At 42.2% G+C, this 22349-nt stretch overlaps 1 non-coding gene across 1 annotated transcript; it reads right to left on the bottom strand.

Annotated features, from left to right (window-relative positions):
- Positions 1-12818: 12818 nt before the first annotated feature.
- Positions 12819-12925, bottom strand: LOC130454876 (U6 spliceosomal RNA). Its single transcript, XR_008912663.1, has one exon. It is a non-coding gene; the product is annotated as a U6 spliceosomal RNA (small nuclear RNA).
- Positions 12926-22349: the final 9424 nt, after the last annotated feature.

The following is a 22349-nucleotide window of genomic DNA, read 5'->3' as shown; positions in this document are numbered from 1 at the left end:
CTTTACCAAGTATCACGCAGCTAGTAAGTCTTTGGGGTGGCATTCAAACCCAGGTCTTTACTATTCCACTAATTTACTCACTGATCATCTCCATGCCACCAAAAATTATGATGCCACTCCTAGCTCTCACTAGGTCTTTTGCCTTATCTGTCACTGTGCCACCTAAAGTCTCCCTATCCTACCCCAACTCGGGTACCCTTCCCTCCTTTCCTTGGCTTTCCAGCGCCACTTTATGTGTTCTTCCTCATCAGAATTTATGCTCTGTATCAGCCAGGTGGCTCTGTGGATAGAATCAGGCCTAGAGACAGGGAGTCCTGGGTTCAAATCTGGCCTCAGATACTTCCTAGCTCTGTGACCCTGAGCAAGTCATTTAACCTCTTCTGCCTTAGAACTAATATTCACTATTGATTTTAAGATGGAAAATAAGGGTTAAAAATATGTGCTCCTTAAGAATCGTGATTATCTTATATCCCCAGCCTTCACTATAAAGCCTGGCACACAGAAGGAGGAGCCTCTCCCCAGCCTCCCCAATGAATGAATGACTAGCTGAATGAATGAATGAAGCATTTATCAAGTGCTTACTATTTTCAAAGTGCTGGGCTAAATGCCGGGCTCCAAACAGCAGGGCCCCTGTGCCACCTCCCATGGCTGGGTCAGCTTTGCCAGTTGGATGAGGGCTTGTATTTTCACTGGGAAAGTTCTGTCTCCTCTCATTTGCTTATCTTTCTGAATCCCACTCCTGCTTCTGAAGTTGACTTCATCTGGGCTGGACCTTTTCTTTCCCCAGAACAGGAATCCCAAGTCCCTACTGAATAGATCTCAGCATCTGGCTTCTTGCCTAGGGCTGCAGACGGATCTGTTGCTCAGTGAGGGTGAGACTTGGGCTTTGTTAGATGCCCAGGTATCCTTTTTTAATGTGTTTTTGGTGTACAGGAAAATGGGAGTGCCAACCCGTCAGCAAGGCTGTCTCATTCCTACAGTAAATGCACTGGAAGGCAGCTGGGTGGCTCAGTGGATTGAGAGCCAGGCCTAGAGACAGGAGGTCCTGGGTTCAAGTCTGATCTCAGAAACTACTTAACTGTGTGACCCTGGGCAAGTCACTTAATCCCCATTGCCTAACCCTTACCTTCCACCTTAGAATCATTACTATGTATTGGTTCTAAAGTAGAAGAGTGGTCAGGGTTTAAAAAAAATAACTAAAATACAGTACAATAAAATGCATGAGGCAATTACACAGGTAAGAATTCTCCACAAGAGGCTGGGGAAGAGACATAAACAATGCACAGTCCTTACCTCAAGGAGAATGCAGTCTAAAAAAGAGTGGAGTCAGCCACTCTGTGACTGGAGGAGGTGCCAAGCCTGGAGGTCTCAGTTGCAGGATCTAGCCCGAGGATTCCGAACCTTTATGAGGTATGACTTTTGCAATCTGCCGATGTCTAGGAACCTCTTTTTAGAACAATGTGTTCAAATGCATAAGATAACATGCAGGAGATTACAGTGAAAAGAAATTCAAATAGTAAAATATCATTTTAAAAACATATTTAAGACAAGTTCACAGGATCTCAGATTGAGAACCCCTGACAAATGGGCAGGAGAGAACCCAGAGGTGATCTGATTTTACTTTTTAAAAAACTTTAAATCCTTAGCTTCTATCTTCGAATGGATACGAAAGGTAAGTTCCAAGGCAGAAGAGCAGTAAGGGCTAGGCAAAGGGCTAGACTAAGTAACTTGCTCAGGATCACACAGTTAGGGAGTGCCTGAGGCCAGATTTGTACTCAGGTCTTCCCAATTCCAGGTCTGGTGCTCTACCCACTGAGCCACCTAGCTGCCCTGCCCTCTAATCTTTTGGTTTTAGAGATGAAGAAACTAAGGGGGAGCTTGGATAATGACTTGGCCAAAGTTACATGGGTAATTGGTGGCAGAGTTGGCATTCAAACATGGATTCCATAGCTGAGGTGGGTCCTTTCTATTGCATATTGCTGGTTGAACTAGATGGTCTCTGATAATCCTTCCTTCTATTTCTTACTCTTATAAGATACAAATCATTAGAATACTTCAGTGGACCTGTGATCTCTTCAATATAGGTCCTCCCTCTACTGTGTTGAGTCAGCTAAGTGACAAGTGGATAGATCACTCAGCTTGGAATCAGGAAGCCCCATCTTCATGAATTCAAATCTGTCTCAGACACTTCCTAGCTGTATGGCCCTGAGCAAGTCACTTATTCCTGTTTGCCTCAGTTTCCTCATCTGTAAAATGAATTGAAGTTGGAAATGGGAAACCACTGTATCATCTTTGCCAAGAAAACCCCAAATGGGATCAGAAGAAACCAGATGTGACTAAAAAGACTGAATCCACTCTAGCGTGCTTGCCCATCTTGTAGAAATCTTACCTATGTCCTCTCACAAAGGGAATCTACCTAAAATTGGGGCAGGCGAGAATGAGGAATAAGCATTTCTGAGTGTCAGTTATGTGCCAGACCCTTTGCTAAGTGCTTTACAAATATTCTCATAACTTGAGAGGCATTGTTATTGTTCCTTTTTCCAAACTGAAGAAATTGAGGTAGAAAGCTTAAATGACTTCACCATAGACACAGAATAGGTGTTTGAAGCTGGATTTGAATTTGGGACAAAATTTGAGTTGAGGCCCATGCATTGTTCCACTTCCCTTTTCCAGATTAGTGCAATACTTAATACTGAATCTTTGCATCTTTGTAGCTCTGGTTTTTATTTTTATCAAACCCTCCTGTAACATTGTAAAATTATAGCATTTCTCATCAACTATTTCTAATTCTGAAACTTTGTATTACAGTTACAAATAACATTATAAATTTGTAGCATTTCACCTCTACTGTTTGGAACTCCCTTTTTTATCATCATAAGTAAGTTTGTAAATTTCATTATTTTTTTTGTAGCATTTCATATTCACTATTTGTAAATCTGCTGTTTTTTTGTTGCGGTTACAAGTCACTTAGTTATTGTGTAACATTTCTCTTTACTATTTGTAACGGATGTTTTCTATTATCTTTACAATACTTGGATAAAATTATAAGAAACTACAATATACAACAGAATGTGATGAGATTTGCAAAAAAGGAATGAGCAAAATCCTATGGACTCTCTCTCTCTCTCTCTCTCTCTCTCTCTCTCTCTCTCTCTCTCAAACCCTTACCTTCCATCTTGGAATCAGTGCTATATATTGGTTCCAAGGTAGAAGAGTAGTAAAGACCAGGCAATGGGGGCTAAGAGCCTTGAAAGGAGAGTAGCAGGTCAGGTGAGCTAGAAGTGGTAATTATTGCTCTGAGGGGCAAATTCAGTTGAAGGGGAGCAGATAAAACAGCCCACCCCAGGAACAATCATGTTGAAATAAGGGTGGCCTGGTCTCCATTTTATTCCAGTTTTGATGATCCCCAACATGTGGGAAGAGGTAAAAAGTGGGGAGATAACACATGAGGGAGGGATGCAATTGTGATCAGACCCTGAAGTATCCTGTGACTTGGTAAGGATTAGGGAAAGACAACCTAGGGTATGAGGGAGGAATCACCACCATCCTTGCCCAATTGAATGTTCTTACTGTTTTGTCAGGGCAGCAAATGGTACGAGGGCAGCTAGGTGGCACCTTGAATAGAATTGGGAATTGGGAAGACCTCAGTTCAATTCTGGTCTTGGATACTTACTAGCTGTGTGACCCTAGGCAAGTCACTTAACTATTTGCCTTAGTTTCCTTATCTATAAAATGAACTGGAGAAGGAAATGGCAAACCACTGCTGTATCTTTGCCAAGAAAACCCCAAATGGGCTCAGATACGACTGAAATGACTGAACAACAACCACCACAATATGTTTAGCCATTTTCTACCTGCAAAGAAAGAGAATTTTAACACTCAGAACAGTGCTAGCTCTTTGAATTTCTGGGGTTTCTTTCTAAGCTCAACTCAAATGTCAGCTTTTCCATGAGGCCTTTTCTGATCTTCCAAACTACTAGTGTCTCCCCTGACTAAATTAATTATTATTTTAATGTAAGGGTAGGGTTGATTGACCAAAAGAAATCACCTCTGCTCCTTCTAAAACAAATTATAAGATTCTATGCCTTGATACATTTCTCAGGTTAGAATTCATAACTGATTCATCACTAAACGCCTCCTGAGGAAAGCACTTTCAGGACTATAGCAAAGGGGCTTTGAAAAGCTGAATTACTGCCTTTCCACATGTACATTCTGTAAACTTGTGCCCATCTTCACCTTGATTCAGTATGTACTTGTAGGAGAGGGTAATAGATTTTTAGGAGGAATTCATTTTTTGACTAACTGTTCTTACTTTAATAAGCATCTTAATAAGTACTCCTTTCTAACTGAGTCTAATTGACACTCACTGAATAATTGAGATCAACTGAAAATCTTCAATGGAAGCACACTGGTGGGGGCTTATAAGATATAGAACTAGAAAAAAAAAACCTCACCCAGTTTCATAATGTTACCCCTGGAACCCTAAGGGAACATACAAGAGGCATGTTCTTGGTGCCCAAATAGTCACTGTGAATGGAAGTTGAGAGAGTTGCCTCAGAACATGTCCTATACCAGTGTTGGTGAAGATATGGCACATGTGCCCCAGCATGCCAGAGGGAGTTGCTCCGTTCCTCCTCTCCACCATGCCTGAGGACATTTTTTGCATGCCCCACCCCTTTGTACAGCAGCCTGATATGAGTACTTCCTCCCTCTCCTCTCTAGGATAATGTGGGGGGCTCACAGGTGGCTTGAAGGTGCAGTTTGGGCATACAATATCTAAAAGGTTCACCAATGCCATCCTATACTAAAAAATGAAAAGTGACATGAGCAGACACATGGAAATGATATACATAGTCAGTCAACTAGAATTTAATCAGTGCCTGCTAGATGCCACACACTGTGCTAAGTGTTGGGTTTACAAAGAAAGACAAAAGGCAGCCCCTGCTTACAAGGAGCTCACAATCAAATGAGGGAGAGAACATGAAAACAATTATGTTCAACAAGGTTATACAGGATAGACTGGAGATAATCAACAGGGAGAAGGTACTAGCACTCAGGGGGAATTGGGAAATGTTAACTGTGGAAGGTGAGATTTGAAAAAAAAATCAGGAAAGCTAAGAGATGGAGTGAAGAAGGAATGAATTTCAACCTTAGGGAGTTGAGAGATCGAGTCATGTGTAAGGAATAGCATGGAAATGAGTATCACTGAATCAAAGGGGAAATGTCTAGCTGGGGAGTAATTGTAAGAAGTCTAGAAAGATGGCAGGAGGGGCAAGACTTTGGCAAGGACTTCAAATGCTGTTAGGATTAAAATTCTCTGGAGACAGTTGATTCATTTATAATTATTTATTGGATAGTAAAAACTGGAGTTCAAGAGAAAAAAGGGCACCCAATCCCATGACTACACCTAGTTAATCTGAGTTTGCTGCTCCAGTCCTGACTCTGTTTACTAACCAAGAGAGATCACAGCAGAAAACAGAGCAAAAAAAAAAAAAAGACAAGACCTCCCCTCAAGAAGCTTATGTTCTAAAGGGGGAAAGACAACAATAGACAAATGAAACTAAGCATCTGAGGGTAGGGGCCATGTTGATGAAGTCCAAAAAGCACACCAGAAAGGGAAGGAAGTTTGACCAGCTTGGGAATAGAGGTTCTGGGAGGAAATTTATAAGTGAGAGAAGGGGGATGACAATAGTGAATAATTGTTCTAGAATGAGGAGGTTCCAAGTGCTGAGAAACACATGGTGAGATAAGTGCCAAGGCATGGGATTGAAGTCTAGAAAGTTAGGAGCTCAGCTGCGGGGGGAATGGTTGAGGTGGGAGGTGTTTGATGGGCTTCACCATAATGGTAGCTATGTCAAAGAGCAGAAGGGGACATATTGAGGGCTATTATGAAGATTGAAGCTATAGGCCTTGGAAACAAATTGACAGGGGAGAAGGGAGCTAGAAAGATGGAGGAATTAAGGATAATACCCAGTTTGCTAGCTTGAGGTACTGGAGAAGGTGCCCTCAATTATAATAATAAGGGGGCATCTAGGTGGCTCAGTGGATTGAGAGCCAGGCTCAGAGAGGGGGGGTCCTGAGTTCAAATCCAGCCTCAAATACTTCCTAGCTCTGTGACTCTGAACTAGTCACTTAAACCCAAACACCTAACCTTTACAGTTCTTCTGTCTTGGAACCAATACTTGGGATTGATTCTGAAATAGAAGGTAAGGATTTTTAAATTTTTTTTTAAATTAAAAAATTTTTTTTAAATATTTTAAATTTTTAAAAATTATAATAGGAAAGTTCAAAAGAGGAGAAGGTTTAGAGGTGAAAGATTGTGAGTTCAGTTTTGGATATATTAAACTTAAGATGTCTGTGGGACATCTAATTGGAGATATCTAACAGAGAGTTTGTCATGCAAGGCTGGTGGTCGGGAGAGTGATCTGGACCAGGCAAATAGATCTAAGTATCCTATGTCTAGAGATGATAACCAAATCCATGGGAGCTGATCAGATCTCCAAGCAAAATAGCAGAGAGGGAAGAGAAGAGGGACCAGGAAAGAACAATAATTATAACTATGTAAATGGAAAGAAGAACCATACCAAAAAAAAGAAAAATTAAATCTGGTGACATTAGAAACCATTTGGCCCTAAGGAAGAAGTGAGAGGATGAGGGATGCAGGAGAAAACCCAGGTGATAGAAAAGCAAAATACCCGGGGATATATGTTATATGTAATAAATAACATATATCACATAAGCAGTTAATTTTCCCAATAGAATATAAATAAGGCAAGGACTATTCAACTTTGTCTTCGTATCATTTGCCCTTTGAACAATATTTGGCACATAGAAGGCATGTAATATACTTGTTGACTGATGGGTTGGATAATGTCTAAACATTGTGTCTTTCTTGATAGAATGTAAGTCCCTTGAGGGCAGGTATAGCTTCAGTCTGTGTATCCAGAACAACTATCATCATGCTTGGTCATATGGCAGTTATTTAAAAATGTTGAGTGGGAGTAGCTGGGTTGCTCAGTGGATTAAGAGCCACCTAGACATGGAAGATGCTGGGTTCAAATCTGGCCTCAGATACTTCCTAGCTGTGTGATCCTGGGCAAAGTCACTTAACCCCCATTGCCTAGCCCTTATAATTTTTCTGCCTTGGAACCAATACACAGTATTGATTCTAAGGTGGAAGATATCAGTTTTTAAAAATAAATAAATAAAAATAAAAATTTGGTTGACTGACATGCACTGTGTCACCACACCTAATTACCTATTATTATTCATTTGTCTCCCTGCCACAAGAACTTGCTGAACACACTAGTAATATGGAAAGTTTTCCTATTCGTTAGTGTTAACTAACAGTTGAATGGATTGCCTAGGGAGGTAGTGGGCTGGATGTTTTTGAGGAAGACCTAGATGACCACAGTTATGACTAGGAAACCCTACTGTGGTGGGTAAATGCCCTAGGGCAGTGTTGGTGAACCTTTTAGAGATTACATGCCCAAACTGCACACGCAAGCTACCTATAAGCCTCCTACATTACTCCAGACAGGAGAGGGAAGAAGTGCTGGAATCGTGCTGCTGGGAAAAGGGGCAGGGCATGTGAAAATGTCCTTGGGCACTCTGGAGAGGGGGAATGGAGTGGATCACCAATATGGCCCTAGGACAATTCACTTGAACAGAAGAAGCTGATCCAGAAGCACAGAAGCTACTCCATTCTTGATGTCATCATGCAAAGAGAGGGAGTGATGATTTTCCAGACAACATGGTTCACTTTGATTCTGGCACAACTGATGGTCCTCAAATCCTAAAAGAGGTCTTGGGGGGATGGGAATATCAAGGAAAGAGAAGCGAAGAACAAAGCAGAGAGGAAACACACAGAACTATTTTGGTGCCTTGGCACAGAATCCTGGATGCCCAACCCTAGTTCCAGCTCTACAAATGGCTATTTGTTGGGATGTTGTAGAGAGCATTCCTGTTTGATTACAGATTGGGCCAGAAGATCTGCCGAGGTCCCTCATAGCTCTGAGCTTTTGCAGCTCTGATTCTTTTACAGAGCTAGTCTAATACCTCTTTCTGCAACATTGAGCATTTCTTTGAATTGCACATGAGCTCTGGGTCCTGGTAGAAAGGAATTAGATAAAGCTCTCTTTGCAAAGACCTAAAGCACTGCCCTCCCCCTGGGACATTTCCTGATAACTCCAAAAAGAACAACAAAAGTTCCAATTCTCCCTTTGCCCATCTGGCCCGGTTAGATTGTCATAGTACTGTGCCCTGTTCGCATGGAATAGCAAGCATGCTTTTTCTGAGAACAGCCTGCATCAGCAGACTTGTAGGGATTGACCAGGGGCAGCCAAGCTGGGAAATTGTCATTTTGGTCAGTCCATGTAGAGAGTGACAGCTGAATTTCTGAAGGATGAAATGGATTCTCCTTCCATCTGTCAAACAAGGGGCCGAAACAGTCCAATGGCTTTGTAGATGCAGATCAACTCACAACCTAATCATTGTCTTGTGGAAATGCCAGACTGGGGCACCGATGACCAGGAATTCATTCCAGGCCTTTACTGTGAAGGAGGCAAGAGAAGCCAACTTAGACCCAGAGCTTTTTGTGCCAGGTACCTGCTCCAAGTACAAGCAGCTCAGCTCCCACTGGCAAAGGGCTCTTGTTCCCTCCCCCCCCTACTGCTCCTACCATCTTGCTCTATGTCCATTGACATTCATGTGAACTTGTTTTATTGTGTGTTGACCTATATATCTCTAGATGGATTTTTTTTCAAACCTTTATCTTCCACTTAAGGACTGATACTGTGTATTGGTTCCAAGGCAGAAGAGCAGTAAGGGCTAAGCAATTGGGAATTGAGTGACTTGCCCAGGGTCACACAGCTGGGAAGCATCTAAGACCATATTTGAACCTAGGACCTCCCCTCTCTAGGTCTGTCTCTATCCACTGAGCCATCTAACTGCTCGTCCCAATGACACAGAGGTGGCACAGAGGATAGAGAGCCAGGCCTGCAGTAAGGAGGTTCTAGGTTCAAATCTGGTCTTAGATACTTTCTAACTGTGTGGTCCTGGCAAGTCACTTGGAAACCCATTTACCTAACCCTTGCCCTTGTCTCTTAGAGTTGTTAGTAAAACAGAAAGATTTTATGGGTTTAAAAGATGAATTTACAAATTTAAAAATATATGTATGATGATAGTGGTGAGGGGGAGAATTGACATGACTAGATAACAATTTGCTTTAGAAATATCTGGGAATTTTGATGAACCACAAGATGACTTGGGAGTTCAACAGTGTGATATTCCAGGCAAGAAAGCTACCACATTAAGAGAAGAAGCGTGTCTAGAGAAGATGTTTATCCTGGAGAAGGGTAAATTTGGTGGTGGGGTACATGACTGTTGTTTTGGGATGTTTAAAGGCTGAAGTTGTTGTTGTTGTCATTGTTTAGTCATTTTTCAGTTTTGTCCAACTCTTTGTGACCCCATTTATTGTTTTCTTGGCAAAAATACTGGAGTAGTTTTCCTTTTCTAGCTCATTTTCCACATGAGAAAACTGAGGCAAATACAGTTAAGGGACTTGACTAGGATTACATAGGTAGTAAGTATCCGAGGCCAGATTTGAACTAGAGATGAGTTTTTTTGACTCCAGCCCTGGCATTCTATCCACTGGGGTACTCAATTTGTTCTGCCTGCCCAAGAGGAAAAACTTAGGAGCCAATGAGTAGAAATTACAGATCAGTACATTTCTGTTATATGAAAGGAAAACTTCCAAACCGTAGGCCCTGCTCAATAGTATGATGGAGATGATACTGACAACCTGCCTGAAGTTGTAGTGGGTTGCTTAATATAAAAGGACTTCAAGCAGAGTAGCTAATCAATCACTCATTGGGTCTTTTGTAGTCAATAAGGTTGATTGGGCTTGTTAAGGGGGAGGTTAGTCTTTTTTTTTTTTAAACCCTTACCTTCTGTCTTGGAGTCAATACTGTGTATTGGCTCCAAGGCAGAAGAGTGGTAAGGGCTAGGCAATGGGGGTCAAGTGACTTGCCCAGGGTCACACAGCTAGGAAGTGTCTGAGGCCAGATTTGAACCTAGGACCTCCCATTCTCTAGGTCTGACTCTCAATCCACTGAGCTACCCAGCTGCCCCCAGAGGTTAGTCTTGATAGCCTCATAGGATCCTCTCTAGTTAGAGATTTCTATGCTTGGAAATAGAGTCTGGCTGTACAGTCCATACCTCATCTGGAGTTCAGTCCTGGGTGCCATATTTTATTTATTTTTTTGTTTGTTTGTTTGTTTCCCCCCTTTAAACTTTATTTATTTATTTATTTTGTTTAGAATATTTTTCCATGGTTACATGATTCCTGTTCTTTCCCTTCTCTCTTCCCTCCCCACTTCTGTAGCTGATGTGCAATTCTACTGGGTTTTACATGTGTCATTGATCAAGACATATTTCCATATTATTAATATTTGCAGTAGAATGATCATTTAGAGTCTACATCCACAGTCATATCCCCATCGACCCATGTGATCAAGCAGTTGTTTTTCTTCTGTGTTTCTACTCCCATAGTTCTTCCTCTGGATATGGATAGCATCTTTCTCATAAGCCCCTCAGAATTGTCCTGGATCATTGCATTGCCACTAATGGAGAAGTCCATTACATTTGATTGTACCACAGTGTATCAAGTCTCTGTGTACAGCATTTTTCTGGTTCCACTCCTTTCACTCTGCATCATGTCCTGGAGGTCTTTCCAGTTCACATAGAAATCCTCCAGTTCATCATTCCTTTCAGCACAATAGTATTCCATCACCACATTTTTTTCAGATACCACAATTTTTCAGTCATTCCCCAATCAATGGATACCTCCTCATTTTCCAATTTTTTGCTACCATAAAGACTGAGGCTATAAATATTTTTGTAAAAGTATTTTTCCTTATTATCCCTTTGGGGTACAAACCCAGCAGTGGTATGGCTGGATCAAAGGGAAAGCAGTGTTTTAAAGTCCTTTGGGCATAGTTCCAAATTGCCTTCCAGAATGGTTGGATCAAATTACAACTCCACCAGCAATGCGTTAATGTCCCAATTTTGCCACATCCCCTCCAACATTTATTACTTTCCTTTGCTGTCATATTGGTCAATATAACAGGTGTGAGCTGATTTGATTTGTATTTCTCTAATTTTGAGAGATTTAGAACACTTTTTCATGTGTTTATTGATAGTTTTGATTTCTTTATTTGAAAACTGCTTATTTGTGTCCCTTGCCCATTTATTAATTGGGGAATGCCTTGATTTTTTGTACAATTGATTTAGCTCCTTATAAATTTGAGAAATTAGACCTTTGTCAGAGGTTTTTGTTATAAAGATTTTTCCCAATTAGTTGCTTCCCTTCTAATTTTGGTTGCATTGGTTTTGTTTGTACAAAACCTTTTTAATTTAATATAATCAAAATTATTCATTTTACATTTTGTAATATTCTCTATCTCTGCTTGGTCTTAAATTCTTTCCTTTCTCATAGACCTTACAGGTATACTATTCTATGTTCCTCTAATTTACTTATAGTTTCCTTCTTTATATTTAAGTCATTTTCCCATTCTGAATTTATCTTGATTTAGGGTGTGAGATATTGATCTAAACTTAATCTCTCCCATACCATTTTCCAATTTTCCCAGCAGTTTTTTTTTGTCAAATAGTGGGGTTTTGTCCCCAAAGCTGGAATCTTTGAGTTTATTGTACACTATCTTGCTGAGGACATTTACCCCAAGTCTATTCCACTGATCCTCCCTTCTGTCTCTTAGCCAGTACCATATTGTTTTGATGACCACTGCTTTATAGTACAGTTTAAGATCTGGTACTGCTAGGCCCCCCCATCTTCACATTTTTTTCTTTAATACTGGGTGCCACATTTTAGAAATGAATGTTGACAAACTATACTTGAACCGAGGATGATGATGAGTTTGGAGAAGCTCCCAGGTGAGAATTAGCTGAAGGAACCTGGGACATTTAGCCTGGAGGGAAATGATTTATCAGAGACTTGCCAGGGATCTTCCAAGTATTTGAAGGATTATCAAGGGAGAGTGAGCAGTTAGATTCATTCTTTTTAGTCCTTCTGCCACAAGCATGTGAAGACTTCCATCCAATAGAATGGGTTGATGGGACCAATTCATTCCAATGGCCATTAAGGTGGCAGAAGCAAGTATTGTGGAGCCCTTGGAGTCTGGTTGAACATTGAAGATGCCAAATCCATCCACTGAATCCTGGGCCATCATCAGTTGACCTGCCTTTTGTCTTGCCACTGGTTGGGATGATTCTGAAAAAGAAACTGAGGTCAATGACTTTGCGCAATGATGCCTCACTTCAATCCAATTGATGAACAAGACAAGAAGTCACTCTGTGATGTCATTGGTCTTCTTTGAAAGGAAAGACAGATAACATTCAGCCCCAGAGGGCAGAGAAGGGCTGAAAGCTGCAAAGAGGCAAATTAAGATTTCATGTCAGGAAAAACTTCCTAACCCTTAGAATGATACAAAAAAATGGAATGGGCTTCCTCTGGAAGAACTGGGATTTCCCTCACCAGATCTAGAGTTCAAAAAGAATTCAGAGGCAATCTATTTTAACCCGTTCATTTTAAAGTTGAAGAAAGTAAGGTCTACAAAGGTCACATGACAATCCCAAGGTCACACAGGTAAAGAGAATCAACAGTAGGATTTGAAACCAGGTCTGTTGGCATTTATTCAGTGTGATGCAGACTGGATTCTTATGTTACAGGAATGGAAGTTCTTTCCCCATTTTTGAGATTCTGTGCCTCTGATATTCACTATATGCAAGCTAGGGGCAGTTAGGTGGGGCAGCAGATAGAACACTGGGCCTGTCATCCTTGCACAGGGGTCTTGCTAATCTTCTCTGTATCATTCCAATTTTAGTACATGAAGCTGCCAAATTGATCACTAGAGCATTGAGTCTAGAGTCAGGAAGATCTGAGTTCAAATCTGATCTCAGAAGCTAGCTATGTGATTCTGGGTGACTCACGACCTCTATTTGCCAAAGTTCCTCATCTATAAAATGGGAACCCACTAGAGAAGGAAATGGCAAACCATACCAATAAAATACCATGGACAGTGTCCTTGGGGTCCTGCAGAGTTAGACATGATTCAACAACAATAACAACAACAAAATATGCAAGTTGAGTGTTTATCTTTCACACATCAAAACCCACCCCTGCTAGGATGTAGCCAATACAGCAGGTGCACTGGCTGTCTTCCAGGCTTCTGTCAAGGGATTCCATTTAATGACACATCAATTACTTGGATAACATTGGTCAAGGAAGCCATATGTGTTCTCTGTGCAGGGTCCAGGAATGCTATTTTCTACGAGAAGAGGTTAGTCCCTCACCCAAAGGGCATTTGGATGCTTTGGATACTTGTTCTGCGGTCCTTGTCAATCAGTGCATCATCTTATGGGGAGCTGCCAAGGAGGCCAGATGTTGAAAAACTCCATCTCTTAAGGACGTGTCAACAAAAGGCCTCTGTTAAGCATCCACTGTGCTCAAGGCAGAGGGGCAGGATGGTCCATGGAAAGAGCACCAGCCTAAGAGTTAGGACAAGCTGGGATCAGTTTCCACCTCTTACACACACTAGTGGTATGATCCTGGGCAAGCCTCTTCTTGGTGCAGAGGAGGTGCTGATGGCTTCGGTAGAAGGAGATCCTCCATGGGGGTTCTTCATGCCAATGAAATTCCGGGTCCAGTTCTCCCACCATGATCTAGGCACTAGGAATGTGGGATCAGGCTCAGAGCTCACAACGTTAGGAGAGGGGAAGAAGGGCAAGCACGCTATGATAGAGAAAGTGCTGAGCTTGGTGTCAAAAAGACCAGAATTCAGATACCGCCTCTCAGCCTTACTAGCTTTGTGGCAATGAGCACAATTGCTGAATCTCAATTTTCTCTCAGTTGTAAAGTCACTCAATAAACATTTATTAAGCACCTACTACGTGCCAGATGTCATACAAAGACTGTTTCTGTCCTCAACATTAGATCAGAGGAGATGAATGGTCTGTGTGTATGCCCACAAACACATATGTGTGCATGCAAACACAACAAACACAAGGTAATTCCAGGGGAAGATACTACCAGAAATGTAGGTCAACAGCCTCACAAGGGTGTCCAGAAGTTCCAGCGAGATCATATATGTCTAGCTATTTAATAACTGCCTCCAGGCTCCAGTGGCTGGGATATTGTACCGACTCCCTCCTCACCAAGGGTACTTTTTAACTCTGAACTCATAGATACAGTCAGACTCACTGAGTCTTGGGAGGGACTTATTTCTAAGGAGATCCTTTTCTTAGATTGTTTGACTCTATACATTTGACTCCTTGACACCGCTGGTACCCAGGAAAAAATTACTGCAAGCTTAATTACTTAAAGCTGACTCATGCCTAGAGTTTCCCCCAAACTGGGGATCGGGAGTGGGCAGAAGGGTACTAAATGTGCAACTTAAATCAGGTATGAGCCAGCCATGAAACCCTCACAAGCATACACTAATGGGAATGTTTTAAAAGGCGCTGCCATTTCCCAGATCACCCAAGCTAGAGATTCATGTAAGAGATGCCAGAGGCCTGCTTTGGGGAAGAGATATTCTGATTGGCCTATCAGGGGGCTGGAAGAAGCCTTTTTCCATTGGCTTCATAGCTGGCAGGACCTGCATCTTTTAATCTACCTGAATAACGTTCATGTTCTTTTCTTTCTGGTGATGTTAAGGGTTAAAGGACTGTATTTACTCCGAACAGGGGCACTATTCAGTAAGTTGAATAGGGAAAGGACAGCCCTCTCCTTCCTCTTAGCCCCTCTGACCCTGAGAAATGGGCTTGGGTCTTATTTTGTTTATTCTTTTCTTCCTTTTCTTTTCTTTCCTCTTTTTTCTTTCCTTTTCCTTTCCTCTCTTTTCTTTTCTCTTTTCTTTTTTTCTTTTCTTTTCTTCCTTGAAACCCTTACCTTCTGTCTTAGAATAAATACTGTGTATTGGCTACAAGGCCTCTGCCTTGGTAAGGGCAAGGCAATGGGGGTTAAGTGACTCACCCAGGGTCACACAGCTGGGAAGTGTCTGAGTCCAGATTTGAAACCAGGACCTCCTCCAGTCTCTGGGTCTGGCTCTCAATCCACTGAGCCACCCTGCTCCTTTATTTATTCTTTTCAATTCAAAGGCCAGGAAGCAAAGTCCCTGACCTGGGAACTTGAACCATATAGACCTTAGGACCCACGATTCCAGGCTGGATGATACAGTCAGCCCAGCAAGGAAGTTCTGAGAAGCTCTGGTCCTTAAACCTCAAACTCAAGGTCTGGAGGTGTTTTGGACTTGGAATTTCATGGGGCTAATGCTAGATAGGAATTGAGTTTAGCTATGTACCTAATTCTTAGCCCCAACCTGGAGATTCCTCCAAAGAACTGGGAAAAAATATTTGTATATTTGGCTTTTTGGCAGACCTCTGAGGAGACTATTTTGTTATTTAAGCTAATCTGACTATTAAGTGGTTAAGTAAAGCTGGGCTTGTTGGATCTCTAAAACTGGGGGAACACAATGAATGGGGAGCTTATGCCAATGGCAGAGATGGGAGCCTCGGATCTCTTAAGGGTAAGAAAGAACACTAGAGTCTTGATAGAGTGCCAAGCCCAGAGATGAAATTTGATCTCAGACACTTCCTAGATGGGTGACCCTGGGTAAGTCACTTAACCCCAGATGTTTAGCTTTTCCCGCTCTTCTGTCATAGAATTGATACTAAGATAAAAGGTAAAGGTTAAAAACAAAAACAAAAAACTACTGAAGAGTGATTGTTACATTTCACCTCAGCTCTGCATTGACCCTTCAAATTCCAGATCTACTTAGTGTCCAGAAAGGCTGCCTTTGGGCTCCTCCTCTTGGTGGCCATTTTCTCCTAAGTCATCTCTACCCAGTGGACCTAGGACCAATGGACTTGTAGAACTCACAAAGTCACTTCCAAATCTGGACACATCCATCATGAGGGTGTTTTGTCAACTCTTCTAGGGAAAGATCCACAAAATAGCAGATGTAGACAGAGTTCTGATTTCCCCAGGAAGGGCATGTGTGTTAGCCGCCATATGCCTATGGCTGCATGGTAGCTTGGGGTGGGGGAAAAGGGGGCACGGGGTATGAGTTGATCTGTGCCCTTCTCCCCAAATTCTAGTTGGAAGAGGTTGAGAGGCTCCAGTGTTTGGAACATAATGGAAGCCTAGGGATCTGTGTTTTAGGTAGCTAGATGTCACAGTGAATGGAGCATTGGGGTGGAGTCAGGAAGACTCATCTTCATGAGTTCAAATCTGAACTCAGACATTTACTGGCTATGTGACCCTGGGAAAAATCACTTAACTCAGTTTGCCTCAGTTTCCTTATCTGTAAAATGAGTTGGAGAAGGAACTGGAAAATCACTCTAATATCTTTGCCCAGAAAACCACAAAAATGGGGTCATGAAGAGTCAGACAGGACTGAAATGACTCAACAGCAACAAAATATGATCCTTTCTGGTTTAAAAAAAAAAAGACAAAGTCAGACATGACTCCAGTGACTGGACAAACAATGTGTGGCTTCACTCCCTTTTAAAGATCCACTGAGTCACTGGCTTTCCCTACTCAGTGGTCAGTAAGGGGAGTGCTTCATTTTGGAGTATCTGAGACGTTCAGCACTGACTCATATAGTACCAAGCGTACATCATCCCTAAAGCACCCGAACCCTGAACTAGCCCACATATTCATAGCCCAGCCAGAAGCAGGGCAGGGCAGCTCTTTGATACCCCTGGATACACATGTTGGGTGCTTAGCAAATTTTAAAACTAAAGAAACACCAGTTAGGAGAAGCAGTGTAGTGTGATTGATAGAGACTGACTCCGGAAGACTCTGACACATACTAACTGTATGGTCCTGGGCAAGTCTTTTAACCTCTCAATGCCCCCGGGCAATTCTCTAAAGCTTTACTATCCCAGGAAGGTGTTGCTCTACCTTAGATAAAGTTCTTTCTTCACCAGGAAGTTCCCTACACTGATAAAATCACGACTCCAGCAAAAATTTTAAAAATGTGATCATCATTATGGATTACCCAGATGCCTACCCTACAAGGGAGAGGGAAATGAGTATCAGGTAGAGGGGGAGGAAATTTAAGGAGCATGAGTCCATTTTCACTTGGAGAAGGAAGTAAAGCAAGGAAGGCTTTCTAGAGGAGGTGGCATCTGGAGTTTGGGAGAGGGGAATGAATCTTAAAGAGAGAAAAGCCATTTCCAGTAAGGAAAATGGGATGAACCAAGGAGGAATCTGGAAGAGAATGGTGTCCAGGTCTCCTAAAAGGCAGAATATATTAAGGGGACTGATATAATGATGATGAGTTTGATTGGAATACAACTGGGGGCAACTTTGAAATAAGAGGATCAGACATGTAGGCTTTATTGGCCAGGCAATGGAGAGCCATGGCCTGAGTGGGGCAGTGTAGACTGGCACATGAATTTCATCTTCACCAGTCCATTGATCAATCCACAGTGCTGGTTACTGACTAGGGCTGCAGAACAGACTGGCGGTCACACTGCCCCTTGTAGACGGCTAACTCAAGGTCTTTGGATGCGTCTGTCTACCTGTTATCCTCTGATTACTTCTGAGAGGCGTGGAAGCCCATGATAATATTATCTTCCAGAATTCCTTTGTTTTTATAAAAATTCTCACCTTCTGCCTTAGAGTCAATACAGTATATTGGTTCCAAGGCAGAAGAGTGGTAAGGGCTAGGCAGTGGGGGTGAAGTGACTTGCCCAGGGTCACACAGCTGGGAAGTGTCTGAGGCCACACTTGACCCTGGGACCTCCAGGCTCTAGGCGGGGCTCTTGATCCACTGAGGCCTCTAGGTGCCCCCCCCCCCTTCCAGAATTCTTGATTTGTCCTTAAGTAAAAATGGTACCTCTTATTATATGGTTCAAGATGGGAAACTGCACTAGGGAGAGCGGAAAAGCTGTATGCCTAAAAATGAAATATCTTGCCAGATCATTTAGTACGGGGCTGTCAAACCCAAATAAAGACTGAACAAGGGCAGCCATGTGGCACTATGGATACAGTACCAAGCCTCAGAGTTCAAATCCAGCATCAGACACTTACTAATTTTGTGATCCTGAGCAAGTCACTTAACCCTGTTTGCCTCAGTTTCCTCATTTGCAAAATGAGCTGGAGAAGGAAAGGCAAACCACTCCAGTATTTTTGCCAAGTAAATTCAAAAAGGACTGAATATGACTAGACAACAAAAGGCAAACTCAAAAAGAATTGGATCTCTGAGGGCCCACGTTAACTTACAAATTGTGTTGAATTATATTTTTGTTTATTTGTGTTCAATCACAACTTAATCTGGTTCAGCCATTCTCTGGGGTTTCGGTGGCTTATTTTGCCTGGGAAGTAAGTATGAGACATTTTTGATGCACTAGATAGGGCTTTAGAAGCCCAGGAAGATCTGGATTTGAATCCTGTGGGACATGAGACAAGTCATTTACCCTTCTACAGCCTTAGTTTGTTGATCTATAAAATGGGGATAATAATTGCTCTTATCCATCTGTCAAAGGAGACTTAAATGGCAAGAAGCAGTGATGAACAGTGGGGAGCAGGTCAGAGGTGAGAGGGCCAGTAACAATGTTAGGAACTAAGGTGTGGAGAAGATCCACAACCCTTACCTCCAATGGAGAGACGGGCAGCAGGGGAGAGCAGGGGAGCTAGAAGAGACACAAAAAGGCAACAGAGTAAAGAGAACCATGTGGAGGCAGGAACCCTGTCCCCTCTCTGCAGTCTGATCCCTTCTCCAGGTCATTCCTGCAAGTCCCAGGGGGAGCAATTCTCTGGATTCAGAGACAATCTTTCTGTGATTCATTGTTGCTAACTAAAACTCTCCTATATTTGGGGGGGGAATAATAGCCCCCCACCTCACCAACTTACTGGGAGAAGCAAATGAAATTGATGTGTGTGTCTTAGATGTATTTTTGCCCTTCTATATATACATAATGGGTTTTTTTACCCTACACACACCCATTTATATATGTAAATGTAGTAGGGCTTCATATCCTCAGGGGATACATTCCAAAGTTTGAACTGGGTGCCAACCCCCTTCCCTCCTGCCTCCTTCCACTGCAAAACCATGCAGAAGGAAGGAATTATGGTATGTATTTATATGTACATGGAGAGAGCGCAAGAGAAGGGGAGAGCACTCTAAATTCGGTATTGCTCAAAATAAAAGTATAAGGGGCAGTTGGGGTGACTCAGTGGATAGAGAGTTAGGCTTGGAGACAGGAGGTCTTGGGTTCAAATCTTGTCTCAGACACTTCCTACCTGTGTGACCCTGGGCAAGTCACTTAACCCCCATCGCCCAGCCCTTAAGACCCTTCTGCCTTGGAACCAATACACAGCACTGATTCTAAGACAGAAGGTGAGGGTTTAAAAGAAGAAGAAGAATGATTATGTATGTAAAGTAGTCTACACAATCTTCAAGCACTTCAGTGTTAGTTATGATGATGATGATGATGATTATCTATGACCTCATTAATTAGCTAACTCAAGGTGAGAAGAACAATTCTTAGGATAATGAGTGTAATTCCGAAGCTTCGATTTGTTCTCTTCCATCAGCAAATACATTTGGAGCAGACTCGGTGGGCGCACAAACAGAAGGCACCAGAGTCTTGGTCCCAGAGCGAGTCTTTCTTTGGAACCAGGCCAGCTCTGCAGTATAATGGACTTCACTAGGCTCAAAGACAACGGTACTGCACAAAGCAAAGCCCGTGACTGCAGGGGACATGCAACTTAAAGCCCTCCATCCTGAATCGGCTTAAGGAGAGGAGGATATTGGACCGGACCAGCCCGGAGAAAAGGGAGCTGACCTCTTTCTAGCAAAGCTGGCCTCTTCTGCCTGTGCTGAGGGGCCGATGGGCTCAAAGGGTCCCAACAGCGCTCTTGAGACAAACTCTGTGTTTTAGAATCCATTGCCCACTTCTTGGGAATTACCTTTCCTATCTAACAAGCACAGGAGTGGCAATAAAGGCAACTGGCCTTTGGTGTGGCGGGTCCTTTTGTATGGCTTTCAAGATAGCTGTTTGACCAACTGCTTGGAGCAAGAGCAATTGGTGATAGATGGGTTTGTGGCAAAGGCTATTGACTTTGACTGTGTGCATGAGCCGAGGGAGGGTTGGTGTGACAGATATTCCAACTCAAGAAGTGGAAATGGTACATTTGGCTAACAGTAATTAAGCACTGCCTGTGGGTTCAGCTGGAAGGCATTAATATAGACCTAGTGATGGAGTGAATTTCTGTCATCCCAGGACTGATGAGAACCTCATCACCAGCTTCTTTGTAAGGTGAATACCTTTCCTGCCATCTCAACTTCTTTTTAAAATAACCTTTACTTCCTGTCTTAGAATTGATACTATGTATTGGTTCGAAGGCAGAAGAGTTAAACAATGTTGGTTAAGTGACTTGCCCAGGTGCACACAGCTAGTAAGTGTCTGAGTTCAAATTTGAACCCAGGACCTCCTATCTCCAGGACTGGATTTCTGAACCACCTAGCTGCCCCTGCTATATCAACTCTTAAAGACTTTGAATAATTCACATATAGGTATTCCTTCCCAGAATGATTTTTCCCATTGTGGTTTCAATATATTGTGCTTCTACTTAAGAAATTAAATGAGAATTTTGGGGAGAATTTTGTGAAAGCTACATATGACATATTAAGGCTAGCATACGACACAGAACAAGTTTAGAATGGGCAGCTTGGTAATGCAGGGGATGGAGTGCTGGACCTGAAATCAGGAAAATTCATCTCTCATTCAAATATGATATCAGACACTTGCTAGTTGTGTGACCCTGGGCAAGTCACTTAATTCTGTTAGCTTCAGTTTCCTCATCTGTAAATTGAGCCAGAGAAGGAAATGGCAAACCACTTCAGTATCTTTGTCAAGAAAACTCTGAATGGGGTCATAAGGAGTCTGAAATGAATGAATCAAACAATATTTATATTACAGGAAGCTAGATGGCTCAGTGAAGTGAGAGCCAGGCATAGAAATGGGAGATCCTTGATTCAAATCTGGCCCCAAACACTTCCCAGACACTGTTCCAAACTAGAGACAATATGGTACTGGGTTTGGAATCACAGGACCCAGTTTAAATCCTGCCTTCGTCATAACCTGCAGGATCTCAGGTATGACATCAGTTCCCCACAGGGCTCTAACTTATTACAATAGCCTCCAACTAAACTCATATCCCAACCTCAAAGTTGGGGGAAAGAACTATACTGGGCCAAGATTACCCAAGTGTACACAGAAGACATCATTGCTAGATCAGCACAATGGGGAGGCCACAGAGGGACTGATATACAAGGGCTCTGGAGGAGGGGAAGTATAAAGGGATGAAAAAGTTTCAGACTTTATAAATTCAGAAACAAGGTGACTGATTGCTAGTTATCTTTATGCCTAATCTACTGTTTATACAAAATCTTTAGAAGAGTTATTGATATACGGATTGAAGGCTTCTTCAATGAGAATAATCAGAGGGAACCAGCAGGCTTTCAAAAACAATCTTCAGTAATATGCCCCATCCTTTCCATTTAACAAAGGACTGGCAACTAATCTAGATGCACCATTATTCCAGATGTGTTTTCCTTGTCAGTGATGCAAATGTCCTTTTGTTTGTCTGCTGTCCTGTTGGTCACTTTTTCACATCATTTCAATAAAGATAAGATGCCTCAAGAATGGAGCATGTGGTACTTCTAATAAGAGCTAACACTAATGGAACTCTTCAAGGTTTGTTTACAAGGCACTCCATGAAAAACTGATCTCAATTATCTTCACAACAATCCTGTGGGAGGTAAGTGTTATTTGCTCCATCATTTGTTGTTTAATTGTTTTCAGTTGTGTCTGACTCTTCTGGACCCCATTTGAGGTTTTCTTGGTAAAGATGTAGAGAGGTTTCCCTCTATTTCTTTCTCTAGTTATTTTACAGATGAGGAAACTAAGCCAGACAGAGATTAAGTTGCTTGCCACTACACTAACATATCTTGTTAGGACCATTGCAGTTTGTTTAGTCATTTCAGTTGTATCCAACTCTTTGTGGCACCATTTGAGGTTTTCTTAGTAAAGAAATTAGAGAGGTTTGCCATTTCCTTTTCCAGTTCATTTCCTTTAAACCCTCACCTTCTATCTTAGAATCAATACTGCATATTGGTTCCAAATCAGAAGAAAGGTAAGGGCAAGGCAATGGTGGTTAAGTGATTTGCCCAGGGTCACATAGCCAGGAAGTATCCAAGGCCACATTTGAACCCAGAAACTCCCATCTCTAGGTCTGAGTCACCTAGTTGCCCCCA

Source organism: Monodelphis domestica, chromosome 5, assembly GCF_027887165.1.
Source record: "Monodelphis domestica isolate mMonDom1 chromosome 5, mMonDom1.pri, whole genome shotgun sequence".
NCBI classification, from domain to species: domain Eukaryota; kingdom Metazoa; phylum Chordata; class Mammalia; order Didelphimorphia; family Didelphidae; genus Monodelphis; species Monodelphis domestica.
Note: the sequence above shows the minus strand (reverse complement) of the source record. Positions and strands in the feature narration are given on the sequence as shown.